Source organism: Pleurodeles waltl, chromosome 4_1 (genome assembly GCF_031143425.1).
Source record: "Pleurodeles waltl isolate 20211129_DDA chromosome 4_1, aPleWal1.hap1.20221129, whole genome shotgun sequence".
In the NCBI taxonomy this organism is placed as follows: domain Eukaryota; kingdom Metazoa; phylum Chordata; class Amphibia; order Caudata; family Salamandridae; genus Pleurodeles; species Pleurodeles waltl.
This window is the reverse complement of record NC_090442.1, coordinates 810,768,041-810,782,416: the sequence shown is the minus strand read 5'-3', so window position 1 is coordinate 810,782,416 and position 14,376 is coordinate 810,768,041.

Genomic DNA, 14,376 nt, shown 5'->3' with positions numbered 1-14,376 from the left:
TTCAGGCTGGCAGGGACTCCTGTCCTTCCTGGAATCTTCTGCAACTTCTGGACTTGGTCTCCTCTCTTTACAGGTCTTCAGGTCCAGGAATCAACCATTTGTTGCTTGCAGTCTTGCTTGGTTCTTGCAATAACTCTAATCATGACTTCTAGTGTGTCCTAAGGAAACTTTCAGTACTTTACTACTACTTTCCTGGGCTCTGGGGTGGGGTATTTTACTCACCTTTGTGGTTTTCTTACTCTCCCAGCGATTCTCTACACACTACACTTGTCTAGGGGGGAATTTATGATTCGCATTCCACTTTCTTAGTATATGGTTTGTGTTGCCCCTAGACCTATGTCTTCCTATTGCATTCTATGGTATTTTCTATTGTTTACACTATCCTATGTCTAATTACTTACCTTATTTTGGTGTCTAGTGTATATATTGTGTATAATACATACCTCCAGAAGAAGTATTGTCTCTAAGATATTTTTGGCCTTGTGTCTCTAAAATAAACTACCTTTATTTTTGGTAACACTGAGTATTGTCTTTACTTGTGTATGAGTACTGTGTAACTATAGTGGTATTGCAGGAGCTTTGCATGTCTCCTAGTTCAACCTAAGCTGCTCTGCTACAGCTACCTCTATCACCCTACGCTGCTAGAACACTACTATATTTCACTAATAAGGGATAACTGGACCTGGTGTAAGGTGTAAGTACCCAAGTTACCTACTACAAACCAGGCCAGCCTCCTACAGTGGCACAATACATGCTGCGTCCCTTGGGAAAACCCCTTTAGTACCCATGCCATAGGTACCAGGGGTAACATTTACTAGGAACTTACAGGGGGACCAAAGGTATTGCCAATTGGGGAACAATTGTACAGTTTTAGGGAAAGACATCTGGCACTGGGGACCTGGTTAGCAGGAACCCAGTGCACTTTCATTCACAATTGCATTGAATACCAGGCAAAAAGTGGGAGTGACCATGTCAAAAAGGGGCAGTTTCCTACAGCTACCAATGAAATGTATGGTACAGGGTCTTTGTTGCACATAACACATGCCTACTACACCTAAGGGACCTAAGGGAGTAGTGTCTGTGATGGCGTAAATGATGCTTCATATCATTCTGAGCTATTTTGTATTTACTTTGAGGCATCTAATGCCATACTAGTTTATAGAGTAATGTGTACAAAAGAAACTTGGATGATATATTCAGTAAAGTCATCAGTGATGTCATCAATGATGTAATTTGAGAAGTATTTAGTAATGTCATAAGTGACGTAACAAAACATGTATTTAAAGTTGGGTGCCCCAGTGCCCATCCAGTGCATCCACCATGCACACATTGGGGCTGTGGGGGGAGCAGCTCCCACCTAGAGGTAACAGCTATTTTTGCAGCACCTTCTGGGTGGGAGTATTACCTTTTTCTGTTTCCCTGCCTGCATCAGTGTGGGAAAAGAAACGGAACACTAGTCTGCTCCTAACTGGCAGGAGCATTTTTAAAGCTCCTGCCCGCAGGGAGCAGACTTGGTGTTTGCTCCCATTTGGCAGGAAATTAAAAAATGCTCCGGCCAGGCGGGAACAAACACGAGTGTGCAGGTGTGGGCAGAGAAACTGCTCTGTCCTGGGTGTGGGCTCTCGAGGGCACAGCAAGTGAGCCGGCCCCAGGGGATGTTTTTTAAAAAAAAATTAAGTTTTTAAAACTGACGGCCCTAGGCGATGGGGTCCCCAAGGCCTTTTAAAAGCTCAGCAAGGGGAGAATGCGTGCCCTTCTCCCCTTATTAATAAATTTGGGGCCCTCCCCTTAATCAATACCTTGTACCCCAGGGGATGGGGGCCCCAGAGGGAAATCGGCTTGGGTAGGGAGGACTGCCCCACCATATTAATAAATTGGGCACCTGGGGATAGGGTCCTCAGGGCCAAATAAGGACTAAATATCACTCAGGGAGGGGGGCTGCATGCCCCTCCCCTATATTAAACAATGTGGCCCAGCCCGCCATTATGTTTTTTTTTTTTTTGCAATGATCCTGCAGGAGTCCTGATGGATTGCAGCAAAAATTACCTTTTTATGTGGGCCTCGGGGGGCCGCTGTTTAGAATACTGCAGTGGGATTCTGAGGTAGAATTTAGGGTTAGAAACCCTTGGGACAAGCAAGAACAGATATATATGGAAAGGAGATAAAGCCAGACAGGAGCAACTGAATATTCGGTAAGGAGTAACAAAGAGTTTTAGACCAAATTGAGAGATTCTCAGAGGCAAGTTGACAACCCTTTTGGACACAGACATTTTTTGGATTTGGATTGGCAGGTCCTTGTGGTCATATTCACAGGCTATTTACAATATTTGCAAGATGCGTGTGTTTCATTAGGGAAAAGTTAGAATCTAAGAGTACCATCTGGTGCAAGTTGTCCGTGCAGGAAGCATATATTGTCCCACCTCGACTTTCGTCAGCCAAACTAGGAGATGGATAGCCTATGCAGCATTTGGACTGCCTGTTCTACGAACCTCAACTGTGATGGCTGTACAACTAAGGCAATGAAAGTGTGTACCGGTATGAGTTTCTAAAGCCTATTCACACCCTGGGGCCATCTAGAGTGGTTGGGATTTTCCCCTCTACCACCCAGACTAGTGGTTCATGAAGCCTGTGTGTTTTTGAATTCATCGATAGCATTTGGATTACGTTTCCCAAACTTCTAATGTTGCTGTTGAAATACCTGAATTCCCTGCCAAAGGGAATTTTGTAGCAAATGTGCATTTGAGCAATGGTGGTGCCTCCATGGGAGTGCAGGAGCATAGCCCTCCTGCACTGCTGTGCAGAAAACGTCAAAAATAAAATTATGTTATGACCATTTTATTTGTGACGCTTTCTGCCAGAAAACAAAGTGCGAGGACAGGACAGGTGGGTCACTGCTGCCAAAGATTGGCAGCAGTGAGGATTGGCCCCTTTGTTTGAAGTGCGCATGATGGTTTGGCCACCTACCTTGCTACAGCCAAACCAACATGCACATTTCAAACCTCTCCAAACCGGCTGTCTTGGACTGCTGGGTTGGAGAGAAGGCACAGACATACAGTGCCATTTGGAGCCTGGAGCTGGCCTGCTCCAGCCAATCAAGAAACCTTTTCATGCTGCATGAAAACAATGTCTTAATTAGATGAGGGAGTTGGCTGTGGGCTTCACGCTCCGAGGACGTGCTGCAGAACGAGGACATGCAGGACATCGAGGAAGGGAAGTGTTTTTTTTTAAAACATTTATATTGGTGTGTGTTAAAATTGCGTCTCTAGTTGGCAGAGGCATATGCTCTTGTCCAAGTAGGGACCACAATCCTGTCCGGGGTAAGCCACAACACAATCCAAATAATCTTGTGCTCACCCTCCGGTAGCTTGGCACAGAGCAGGGAGGCTTAACTTAGAAGGAAATGTATGTAACTCATACAGTAACACAGTGAAAACACCACAAAAGTACACCACACCAGTTTTAAAAAGTAGATAATCTTTATTTGAATACAATAAGGTAAAAATGTCAAAAATCCAATGTATACAAGCCAAGATATGAGTTTTTAAAGATTAAATCCCAATAAAGTGCTTGGAAACGCAATAGTTCCTACTGGGGCTATCATAATGTCGTTGACGGAGTCATTCCTGATAGTCCAACGTCACTAGTGCCGGTCATCCAGCATGGACCCCCGCAACAGTACCTTTGAAAATAAAGAAACGAAAAGACGTTGCACGGAGTCGGAGAGGTGAGGCGTCGCTGGCACCGGTGTGGCATCCGGACAGGTGAGGTGTTGGTTCTGTACTGCGAGGCAGGGGAGGCGTCGGTTCCATCCAGTTGCAGGGGAGCTGATGCGGCGTTGGTGGCGAGGCGTTGGTTCCTTGTAACCCGGTGGAGCTGATTTATCCAGTTGGTCAAGACGTGATATGTCGACTTCGCAATGCAGCGATCAGACTGTGAGACATCAGCGGCGCTGCGTCGATGTCGGACTTGCATTGCAGGCCGCAGTCGTTGCATTCAATGAGGACCACGGAGCTGGAGCAGGCAGCAATGCGTTGTCAGTGCTGGAGTCGCTGAAATCGGTGAACTAGCTAGAAGCTAGTAGATGAAGTCTTGATTGTCCAGTAGACTTGAAAACAGGAGGCAAGTGCAATCCAAGCCCTTGGAGAGCACTTTTGGGGGAAGGCAGAGTCCTTCCAGCAGCTTCAGAAGCCAGCAGGCAGCAGGGCAATAAGCAGGGCAGAAGTCCTTCTCAGCAAAGCTGTCCATATGAGTCCTTTGGGCAGCCAGGCAGTCCAGGTGTAGATCTGGAAGAGTGATTTGGTGTGGTCAGAGACCCAATATATATCCAAAAATTCATTTGAAGTGGCAAAAACTTTAAAGAGTGGTTTTGAAGAGCACAAGTTCCCCTTTCAGAACAGTCCTGTCTGCCAGGATCCTTGTCAGGGGTTATTAGTCCTCTGTGTGGGGGCAAGCCAAATGACTTTGAAGTGTAAGAGAGCACCCTCCACCCTTCCTGCCCAGGGAGACCCATTCAGTATGCAGATGAATGCAGATGTGACTGAGTGCCTTGTGTTTGTGGCTGTCTGGGTGGAAATGCACAAGGGTAGCCGTCAACCAGCCAAGACCAGACATGGATTGGACAGAGACTGTAAGGCACCGATGGCAGTAAGTGTGGAGAAATGCCCACTTTCTAAAAGTGGCATTTCTAAAATAGTAATATTGAATCCAACTTCACCAGTAAGAAGGATTTTCTATTACCATTCTGGCTATACTAAACATGACAGGGTTACTCCTTTCAGATCAGAATCTACCGCTTAAAAGTACTTGAGGCTAGTTCTAATGCTGGTCTATGAGAGGAGCAGGCCTCACAGTAGTGGAAAACAAATTTGTGAGGTTTTCACTACCAGGGCATGTAAAACACATAATTACATGTCCTGCCTTTTACTTACATAGCATCCTGCCCTATAGGTTACATAGGGCCTACCTTAGGGGTGCCTTGTATGTAGATAAGGGGGAGTTTAAGGCTTGGCAAGTAGTTTTAAATGCCAAGTCGAAATGGCAGTGGAGCTGCACTAACAGGCCTTGCAATGGCAGGCCTGAGACATGGTTAAGGGGTTACTTAAGTGGGTGGCACAACCAGTAGTGCAGGCCCACCAGTAGCATTTGATTTCCAGGCCCTGAGCACATCTAGTGCACCTTAATAGGAACTTAGAGGTAAATGAAATATCCCAATTGGGTAGGAACCATTGTTACCATGTTTAGGGGAGAGAGCACACACACTTTAGCACTGGTAAAGTGTGCAAAGTCCTAAAACCAGCAAAAACAGGGTCAGGACAATTGAGGGAGGCAGGCAAAAATGGGGGATGACCACCCTAAGGCTGTGAGGGCTAACAGTGAGCATGTTATGTGTGTATGTTATATATGTATGTTATGTTATGTGTGTATGTTATGTGTGTATGTGTAGTTTTTTTGCACCCCTCTAATTTATTTTGCTGCCACTGCATTTGAGCGAGTTGGCACTGTCAGCACTGGATTGCCCTCTATATTTACGTCCCCTGTGTTTCTGTTTGTTGGGTATTCGCTATATACTGTTTTTAGGTCTGGCTTTAGAGGTAACTTAAATTTATTGGCAGGCTCATTTTATCAAAACGTTCATAAATAAAAACACATACCTATAATCAGACATTCATCTGTCTGTTCACCTGTCATTTACATTTTAGTTCCACCTGTCACAGCATGAGGCAGTAGATCACCCACTTCATCCATTCATCCACTTGCGCTGAGTGCTGGCATTTTGTCTGCCCACATAAGGACATTTACCAAATATAAGGACACTTCAATTTAGGGCCGATGAGCCAGTACTTTACTAATGATGTGTTTAACTATGGCTTCAGTTTAGAGTAATTCAAAGTCAATAGTACATTTTCTGTGCACCATTAAGAATCATATTATCCTGTGATGTGCATTAAACTAGAACATTTCTATACTAGTTCTAAGTACGTCAGCCTGCTAGGCAAGATGTATACTATACTATTAAAATAATAAGATGTTTTTTTTTTTTTTTACTTTCACAATTTATATGGCAAGCACTTGCCACTACTGTAGTGAGCCACTCGGCTCAATCGAAAGTGCAGTACGCACCCAAAGGCTGGGCGTGGGAGTAAATGAAGGGACGGCCTGCTGTTTGTGGTGCAGTCCATGCCACACTCAATGGCTGTTGGTGTCATGTGTCATAAGGGTGGTCCTCAGGGTAAGCTAGGGCCTTACAACGACCACCTTTAGGTGGCGTCATGTTGTCTGTATTTTCTTCTTATTTTTCTTCGAATATGCTCCCAGTTAAAGAAAAGCTTTTTTGCTAAGACAAGAACTATCAGCTTTGTCAATGTTTGTTCCCAGACTGTCATTGCTAAGTTAGAGTCCCTGAGTGTTTATGTGTTTAACTCACAGAGGGGCAACCCCTGGATACAAAGATGTATGAGATGTTGCAAACTGAGACAAAAAAAGCTGAATAACGTTAACGTGGGCTGCAAATGGAGTGGGTTATAAAGTGCTGCCAATGAGGTTACAAAAGCAGGTATGCGGGTTTCCTTGCCCACCAGTTCTAGGTTCACTTAGATTGTCTGCTGAGAGATTAGTCACTATCACCTTTCAGTGGACAGTCAGTTGATTTCTATAAACCACGACTGGTATACATAGATAACTTAAGACATTTTATACAGATATCCCTTCTGAACATTAAGTAACACAGAACAACCCTATACTTTAGCTTCTAAGTCCTACAAAGGGAAAAATAGGAGTTACTATTATGGGTTATGTTGACTTTCTTATGTTGTGCTAAGTTATGTTATGTATGTTGTGGTGTGTAAAGGTTTGCTAACCTTTTCGCTGGTGCAGCTGTAAAAAAACTTGCCTGAAGGTCACTCATGCTTGGAGACCATACGGGGGTAGTTATCTCATTCCTGCTTCCTGCCTGAGGGTGGGATATGTTTCTCTATAGTGCATTAAAGGGGTGATAAATATTGCCCTGTGAACCAGTGTTCCTGACCCTACGGTGGAGAATTAACTAAAGTGGAGGGGGTTAGACATTCTTGGCAGGAGCGACCTGATGTGTAGAATGTGGCATTCCCAGAGGTTGAACACACTTGTAATATAAAACTTCGGTACCATTTGTCCATGAATATGAAAGGAGGTTTAATCATAATAAGGTAGTTTGCAGAAGGAAGCCCTCTGAATGGGGTGTGTCAACAATACTTTTTCTTGACGTTGAATTTGTAAATCCGTCTGAATACCTTGAAGTTAATTTTGAAACTCACCGGAAGTCAGTGGAGGCTTTTCAGCAGCACTGGTCAAGAGCTGGTGGCACTGTACTCATTTTGTATGCAATCCAGTTTTCATATGAGTATGATTGCATGGATTTCATTTGATGATGAGAGTGCCTATGGCTGCAAATTTAAGATCGGCTGCAGAGCATGTGTGGATGTACTGTATCTGCCTGAGCTGTAAAAACACTTTCTGTTGCTACACTGACTTAAGCAATGATGAAGTGGAAACCTAGGAGTAATGGTTGTTTGATTTTGATGCATAACTACCTGAAAATACAGGAATTTGGGGGGGGGGGAGGTTAGAGGGCAAGCACAGTAATTTACTGAGTCAAGCAGCCTCTGTTAGGGTTGCTCTCAGTTTATCCACCTCTGTATTTCAGGTAACACATTAATGTGGAGAAATTTCCATGTGGCTCGCTGACCTGTAGATAGAATTTTGAGTGGTTAATGTAGGAGTACGCCAAGCTTGAGGTGCCTGAGGAACTCCATGAGAGGGAATTTCTTTAATGCCAAAGAAGAAAGGAATGATACAAAACCCTATGAGCCTTTGGATATGGCTGAGGCAGTCTCAGAGAGAAAGACCTTATTTGGCCCTCTGGTTCTGCAGAGAAGAATCGCCTGAGCCACTTGGAGGTTGTGCCTGTAGCCCCTGGTACCTCTGCTGTTTTTTTTCAAATGGCAACATATGCAACTATATTAAAGGACAATTACTTATCAACTGTTGCGTGTGTAGTCACTGATGTCTTTTCTCTGATGATTAAGATGTCATTCCACATGATGGCAAAGTCAGAACCTGTTCTGCTTTGAATTAAATGACAATCGGCCGATGTTCTGTATGCGGTGTGGCTTCGCAGATTTTTTAACTAGAATTTTTCCTCTATTCCAGATGTCCTGGCCCATGGACGTTATTTTGAGGAAAGGGAGTGCACAGATTTATTTAATCCTTGGTCATATATAAGGAGCAGATAACGTGGTTGCTAAGGGTGCAGCTATTGGTGTGTCCATTAATCCTGATATCATTGCCAATTATCAATGGGATGGAACGCTCCAACATGTTTTCAGGACCACAATGATTAAAACAGGTTGCTTTGCATGGTTCCCTGACATATGTTAACAGCAGAAGCAGAAAGAACATATCTTCAGAGTCTAAGGGCCTCGTTACGACATTGGCGGTCCTAGGACCACCAATGCCGTGGTGGCGATTGGACCGCTGCACTCCAGGAGGTCCGACTGCCACATTATGACTCTGGCGTTCAGACCAGTAAGGCACTGTGGTCCCTGCCAGGAACATGGTTCTCAATGGGCTGACGGCGGGAATGTCATAATACGATGTTCCCACAGATCAACATGGTGGGAAGATCGTAATATGATGGTTGACGGCTGTCTCATCCCCGCAAGTTTGGCAGTCGGCTCGTCTGATCGCCAAACTCGTAATGACCCCCTACGTTTGGATAGTCTAGTCTTGCCAGATATGCAGAGGAGCTATCGTACTATTGCCTCCATGAGGATGAAATTAGGGAGACCTCTTGAAACTTCACACTAAGATTGAGCATCAAAGACCTTCAGTTTGCCCACAAGGTGAATTTTCATTTTGTCACAGAAGACCATTATTTTTGGGTGCAATAGTCATACACCTAGGGACACTGCCATCAGAAGGCTGGCGGAAAGCCAGTGGCCAGGGCCCTCCCTGCCCAGCACTGTCGGAATGTGCACTGGTTTGCAAGAGTGCTGTGTACTATGGTATTGACCAATATCGTAGCACTGTTCCCTTCGGGAAGCCCGGTGGAAACTGCGTACCACAGTGTTCCCCACAGTAAGCCCAGTGGGAACACTGTTATATGCTCGGGGGGGACCTCACCGTCATGGTGGTGACTTCCTCTCTGTGTGTTTGGCGGTCCCACCGTGGGGCCGCCAAACTCATCATGAGGCCCTGTGTGATCTGCAGAGGAGAACATAATGGGGGGCACATTTATCATTATTTGACGCAGTGCAACACAGCAAGACAACTTGCTGTGCTGTGTCAAATTGCGAGAGCAGGAATGCACCATATGCACCATATCTCCAAAGATATGATGCATTCCGGCTCTCTCCCTGTGCTGGTGGACTATGCGCTGTCTAGGTCTAACACAGGCACCCTTGCACCATGATACAAGGGTTCCTGCACCGCATGCAGGATTGTTTTTGTGCTGGAAGGAACAACTTCTTGCACAAAAACAATCCTGGAAGGCGTATGCTACATGTGCTGCAGAATGCAGCACACGTAGAAAAAGGAAGGAAGTGGAGAAATAGAGATATTTCACCTCCTTAACGCCTCTTCTGGAACGGTGTAAGATTTTGGTGCATCCCCAGGTTTACAAGTTCTTTTAAATCTGGAGATGCATCAAAATGCATGGGAGTTGCATGGGAATACCCAAGCAGTGCCCACGGAACACCTTTCCAGGGCCGAGTTACACAACACAACGATTTGTGCTGCATTGTGTTACTACAGATTTTTAGAGCCACACAAAGCCAGGCAAAGTGGCTGTGTGTGGATTTAAAAATCTATCTTAAGGTTTGCGTCGCTCTTGTGCCACGTTGCGTGGTGCAAGAGCAATACAAGCTGCATCATAAATAGACCCCTAAGTCTGTAACAATGCATGGGTTAAACACTGTACTGCACAAAAACAATCCTTAGAGGAGTTTTCCTCTTTCTAAGTGTGCTGCCAATGGCAGAACTCCTAGAAAGAGGAATCAATGAGGAAAATTAAAGATATTTCTCCTCCTTATGCCTCTATCAAGAAGGCGTACAATATTGATGCATTCCCAGGTTTTCTAGTCTTGGAAAATCTGTGAATGTGCCAAAATGCATAGGTGGATGTGTGTGAACACCTACACTCCACCAATGTAATGCCTTTCTGGTGCAGAGTAACGTAAGGCAGTGACTTGCGCTGCCTTGCGTTACTCTGAGTTTGCCAAGCCGCACAGGGCCATGCAAGGTAGCCTTTCATGGCCTGGCAAATCTGACTTAAGGATTGTGTTGCCTTTGCGTCAACCTCGGTGATGCAAGGGCAGTGCAATACTTTGATAAATCTGGGTCTTAGAGAGGAAACCTCTTTGAACCATTTGCAGACTCATGACAGCAAAATCATCATTCTCTCTCTGCAATATGATCATAGAAGTGTGATTGTAATTTTTCTTGCTGAACACAGACGCGGTACTCAGCGCCATACCAGTGAAAGTCCAAAGTTTGTCGCTGAGTGTAGCCGACATGACTGCTCATTGAACTAAACGCTCACACTTGACAAATGCAGTGATCTAAAAATCACAATTTTCAATCCTGCAAGTCAGGTTCCGAATATCACTTTTCTGATGGTCGTATATTGAGCTCCATATATTGGGTACCAGTATCATCTGTTATTAGGAGAACTTAGCAATGGTGGAAGGACTGTATAGAAAACGTAATTTTTTATATGAAGCAGTATATGGGCTTTTGGGGATATATTTGGGAATATATTTGACCTTTTGAGGATATACCTGAAATAGGAAGCCACAATTGGCCATACAATGCTGTACTCAGAAACATAAGGCTATGTTATGTTGGACCAATGAGATTGTACATCAAGGCAGTTAATTGGAAAACAATGTAGTACATAAACTTTCGAGGCCATACCCAGACTGTATCATTGCATTTGAGAGAGTGCTTGGGCACGAGGGGCTGTTCCTGGTCATGCCAGAAAATACCCTACATTGTGAAGCTGTGTACGGGCACAGGTAGGTGTTTGGACAAAATAGCAAATTAAAAATATCAAAAAACATAAATATCATGTCAATATTCTGCTGGGAAAAATATTGTGGACAGGAATATCAAAGGTGAGAATATTGTTTTAAGTGGTGTTTTAATATTGTTGTAAAAAATATTGGTTTGTGAAGTACTGTTATATAATATTGTTTTTATGAGTTATAATTCTATTTTTGGTAGTATCTTATTGGTGTTGTATGTTAACTTTAGTGTGATTATATAGTTTTAATTTATTTGTAAATAAATGTTCCTTTTAAAAACGATTTGTAATTTTTTTTAATTATATTTTTATATTTGTAATATAAATGTTTTCTTAAATTGTAGCATTTAGTATTTGCTGTTATAATTGTTAGGAAATATTTATATTTATATTTAATAAATTGAATATGTCATATTTTTGTTGGACATTTTTTTACTTTAGTATTTTATTTATTATTTTAAATACTACTACAATTGTTTTATTCTTGTAAACAATTATATGAATTTTGTCTTTATCTTTTGCAAAAACAATTTAATTAATGTATTTATTAATTTTGAATTACAAATTATGTTTCTTTAATTTGTGCGTAAAATTTTAGTTTTGAAATAAAATAATATAAATAAATGTATGCTTTAGTTGAGGAAATCTAATTTAATTAAATTATATAATAATTACTAATTTACATTATTTACATATTTGTTATTTCGTAAATATAAACTCGATATACTTTATTATGCATTTTATTTTTTATATGATTACTTGATTTATTTTATATTTATGTTGCAGAAAATTTAATGTATTTTTAATTTAAATTAAATGATCTAATAACCAACTTCACAGTGGTGAAGGCAAGCACGCATGTCAAGGGATCTTTTTTTAATGCAAGTTTATTACTTCATGGCAAGTGAAAAGTACACCAATGGTGTTTTGGTGCCAGCAGCCTTGTTTGCAGGTACTTAGAGCAAATGAAGTGCTTCCCAATAAACCCAAAGTGCAATAAACATAAACAAAAGACACAAAACATCCAGAGAGAGGAATGTGGGTGCAGCTGTTATTTTAGCCTAGTGCAAATTATACTTATCGAACACAAATGTTAAAAAATGTATCAAATATATCAAAAATATATAGAATACATCCTGCTCAACCCCTCTGCAGCCTTCAACACTGTCTCTCCAGAAGACTACATGAGATTGGCATACAAGGTTCCACTGTCAAATGGATCTGTTCCTTCCTTACGGTTACAACCAAAAGAGTCAGGCTGCCACCATTCACATCAGAGATCAAGAAAATGAAATGCAGTGTTCCACATGGATCGTCCCTCTGCCCAACACTTTGCAACATATACACTTTGCCAATATTATCTGATCAAAATTCATCACTATCATCTCCTACACTGATGACACCCAACTCATCCTCTCCCTGACTGACAAAACAACAACCGCCAGAACCAACTTCACCAACTGCATGACCATGGTAGCAGCCTGGATGCGAACCAACTGCCTACAGCTCAAATCCGACAAGACGGAAGTACTGGTCTTCAGCAACAAGTTCTCATGGGACACCAACTCATGGACGTCAGAGGTAAGACCAACACCTATGGACCACACAAGAAAGCTTGGGATCATTCTAGACGACAAGCTCAACATGATGACTCAAGGCAACACAGTGAGCACCTCCTGCTTCCACATTCTACGCAGGCCATGAAACATCTTCAAATGGTTGCCTCAGAACACCAAATAGATTAACACACAAGCACATATCACCAGTAGACTGCACTGTGGCTTTACTCTCTATGATAGAATCTCCAAACCACTCGTAAACAGAGTCCAGACCATCCAGAGCACTGCTGCAAGTCTCATGCTTGACCTCCCATGCTGCACCCACATCACACCATACCTCAGGAAGCTTCTGTGAGTCCTCATTCTCAAGCACAGCCAATTCAAACTTCTCATGCAGACATACAAAGCCCTAGACAACACATGACCAGAATACCTAAATAGCTGCTTACACTTTCACCAACCATCAGACACCTTTGCTCTGCCTCACTCGCACACATTCCCAGGATCCACAAAAACAAAACTGAAGGTTGCTCATTCTCCCACATCACACCCAAGACTTGGAAAGACCTTCCCCAACACATCAGAGCCTCTCTCCCTCACATCTTGATTTACACAAGAACCTGAAGGCCTGGCTCTTTGTAGAAGCACCTTGGGGACCAAAAACCTACACACCTGCCCAACCGCCTGGATACCCTCTTGGGTGTTTAGTGAGCTATACAAATCAATGTAACATAACATATGCAAATTGTAGTTAATAAATTACAATATAGTCGCTGTGCATGAATCGACTCATGTTGTATATTACAGTTGGTATGAGTATTTCCATAAAGAGCTTAGTAAACTCTATAACATAGAGGCCAGTTAATACCCCTGTTTTACAAATTTGATAGTTTATATAAAGATTAAGGCCGATATTTATACATTTTTAACGCCGCATTTGCGCTGCGTTTTGTTGCAAAAGCGGTGAAAACTTACAAAATACAATCGTATTTCATACGTTTGCGCCGCTTTTGTGTCAAAAAATGACCCAAATGCGGCGCTAAAAAAGTATAAATATGGGCCCAATTTTGTAACATTTTAAATAGCTGAGAATTATAATAACATTTTATTATGTATGTGTACCTGATGTAATTGTAATGTGTTAGTTTACAATTCTGTGTTGCATTTACTTAGGGCCTGATTACAAGTTTGGTGGTCGGATGAGCAGACCACCAAACTCACTGGGAGCACACCACCGTCATACTGGTGGCGTCCCCCCAAAGTGTATTACAGTGTTCCCGCCGGCCAATATTGTAGCACACCAGCACCATCGGAATGCGCACTGTCTGCTTTGCAGACAGTGCTCAATCCAATGGTGCTGGGTGCGGGGGACCTGCACTGCCCATGCCAAAGGCATGGGCAGTGCAGGAGCCCCTCCGTACCCCCCAGCACTGGCTTTCCCCCAGCCTTTCCACTGTGGGGTTCCCGCCATGGAAAGGCTGGTGGAAAGCTGAGTTGTAATCAGCCAGGTGGCGCTAGTTCAGGGCTGCCGTTCCTGAGTGCAACTCAGACCGCTGTCAGCACTTCGGGAACCATGTTCCTGGCGGGGGTGACGATACCCTGGCGGGTCCCCCTGTCAAGATTGTAATGTGGCGGTCGGACCAGCTGGAGTGCGGAGGTCCCAACCGTCACAACGAAGGTGGCGGTCTTTAGATCACCACACTCGTAATCAGGCCCTTAGTTCCAATTGATTTTAATTGTAATTAATTATTAACTATA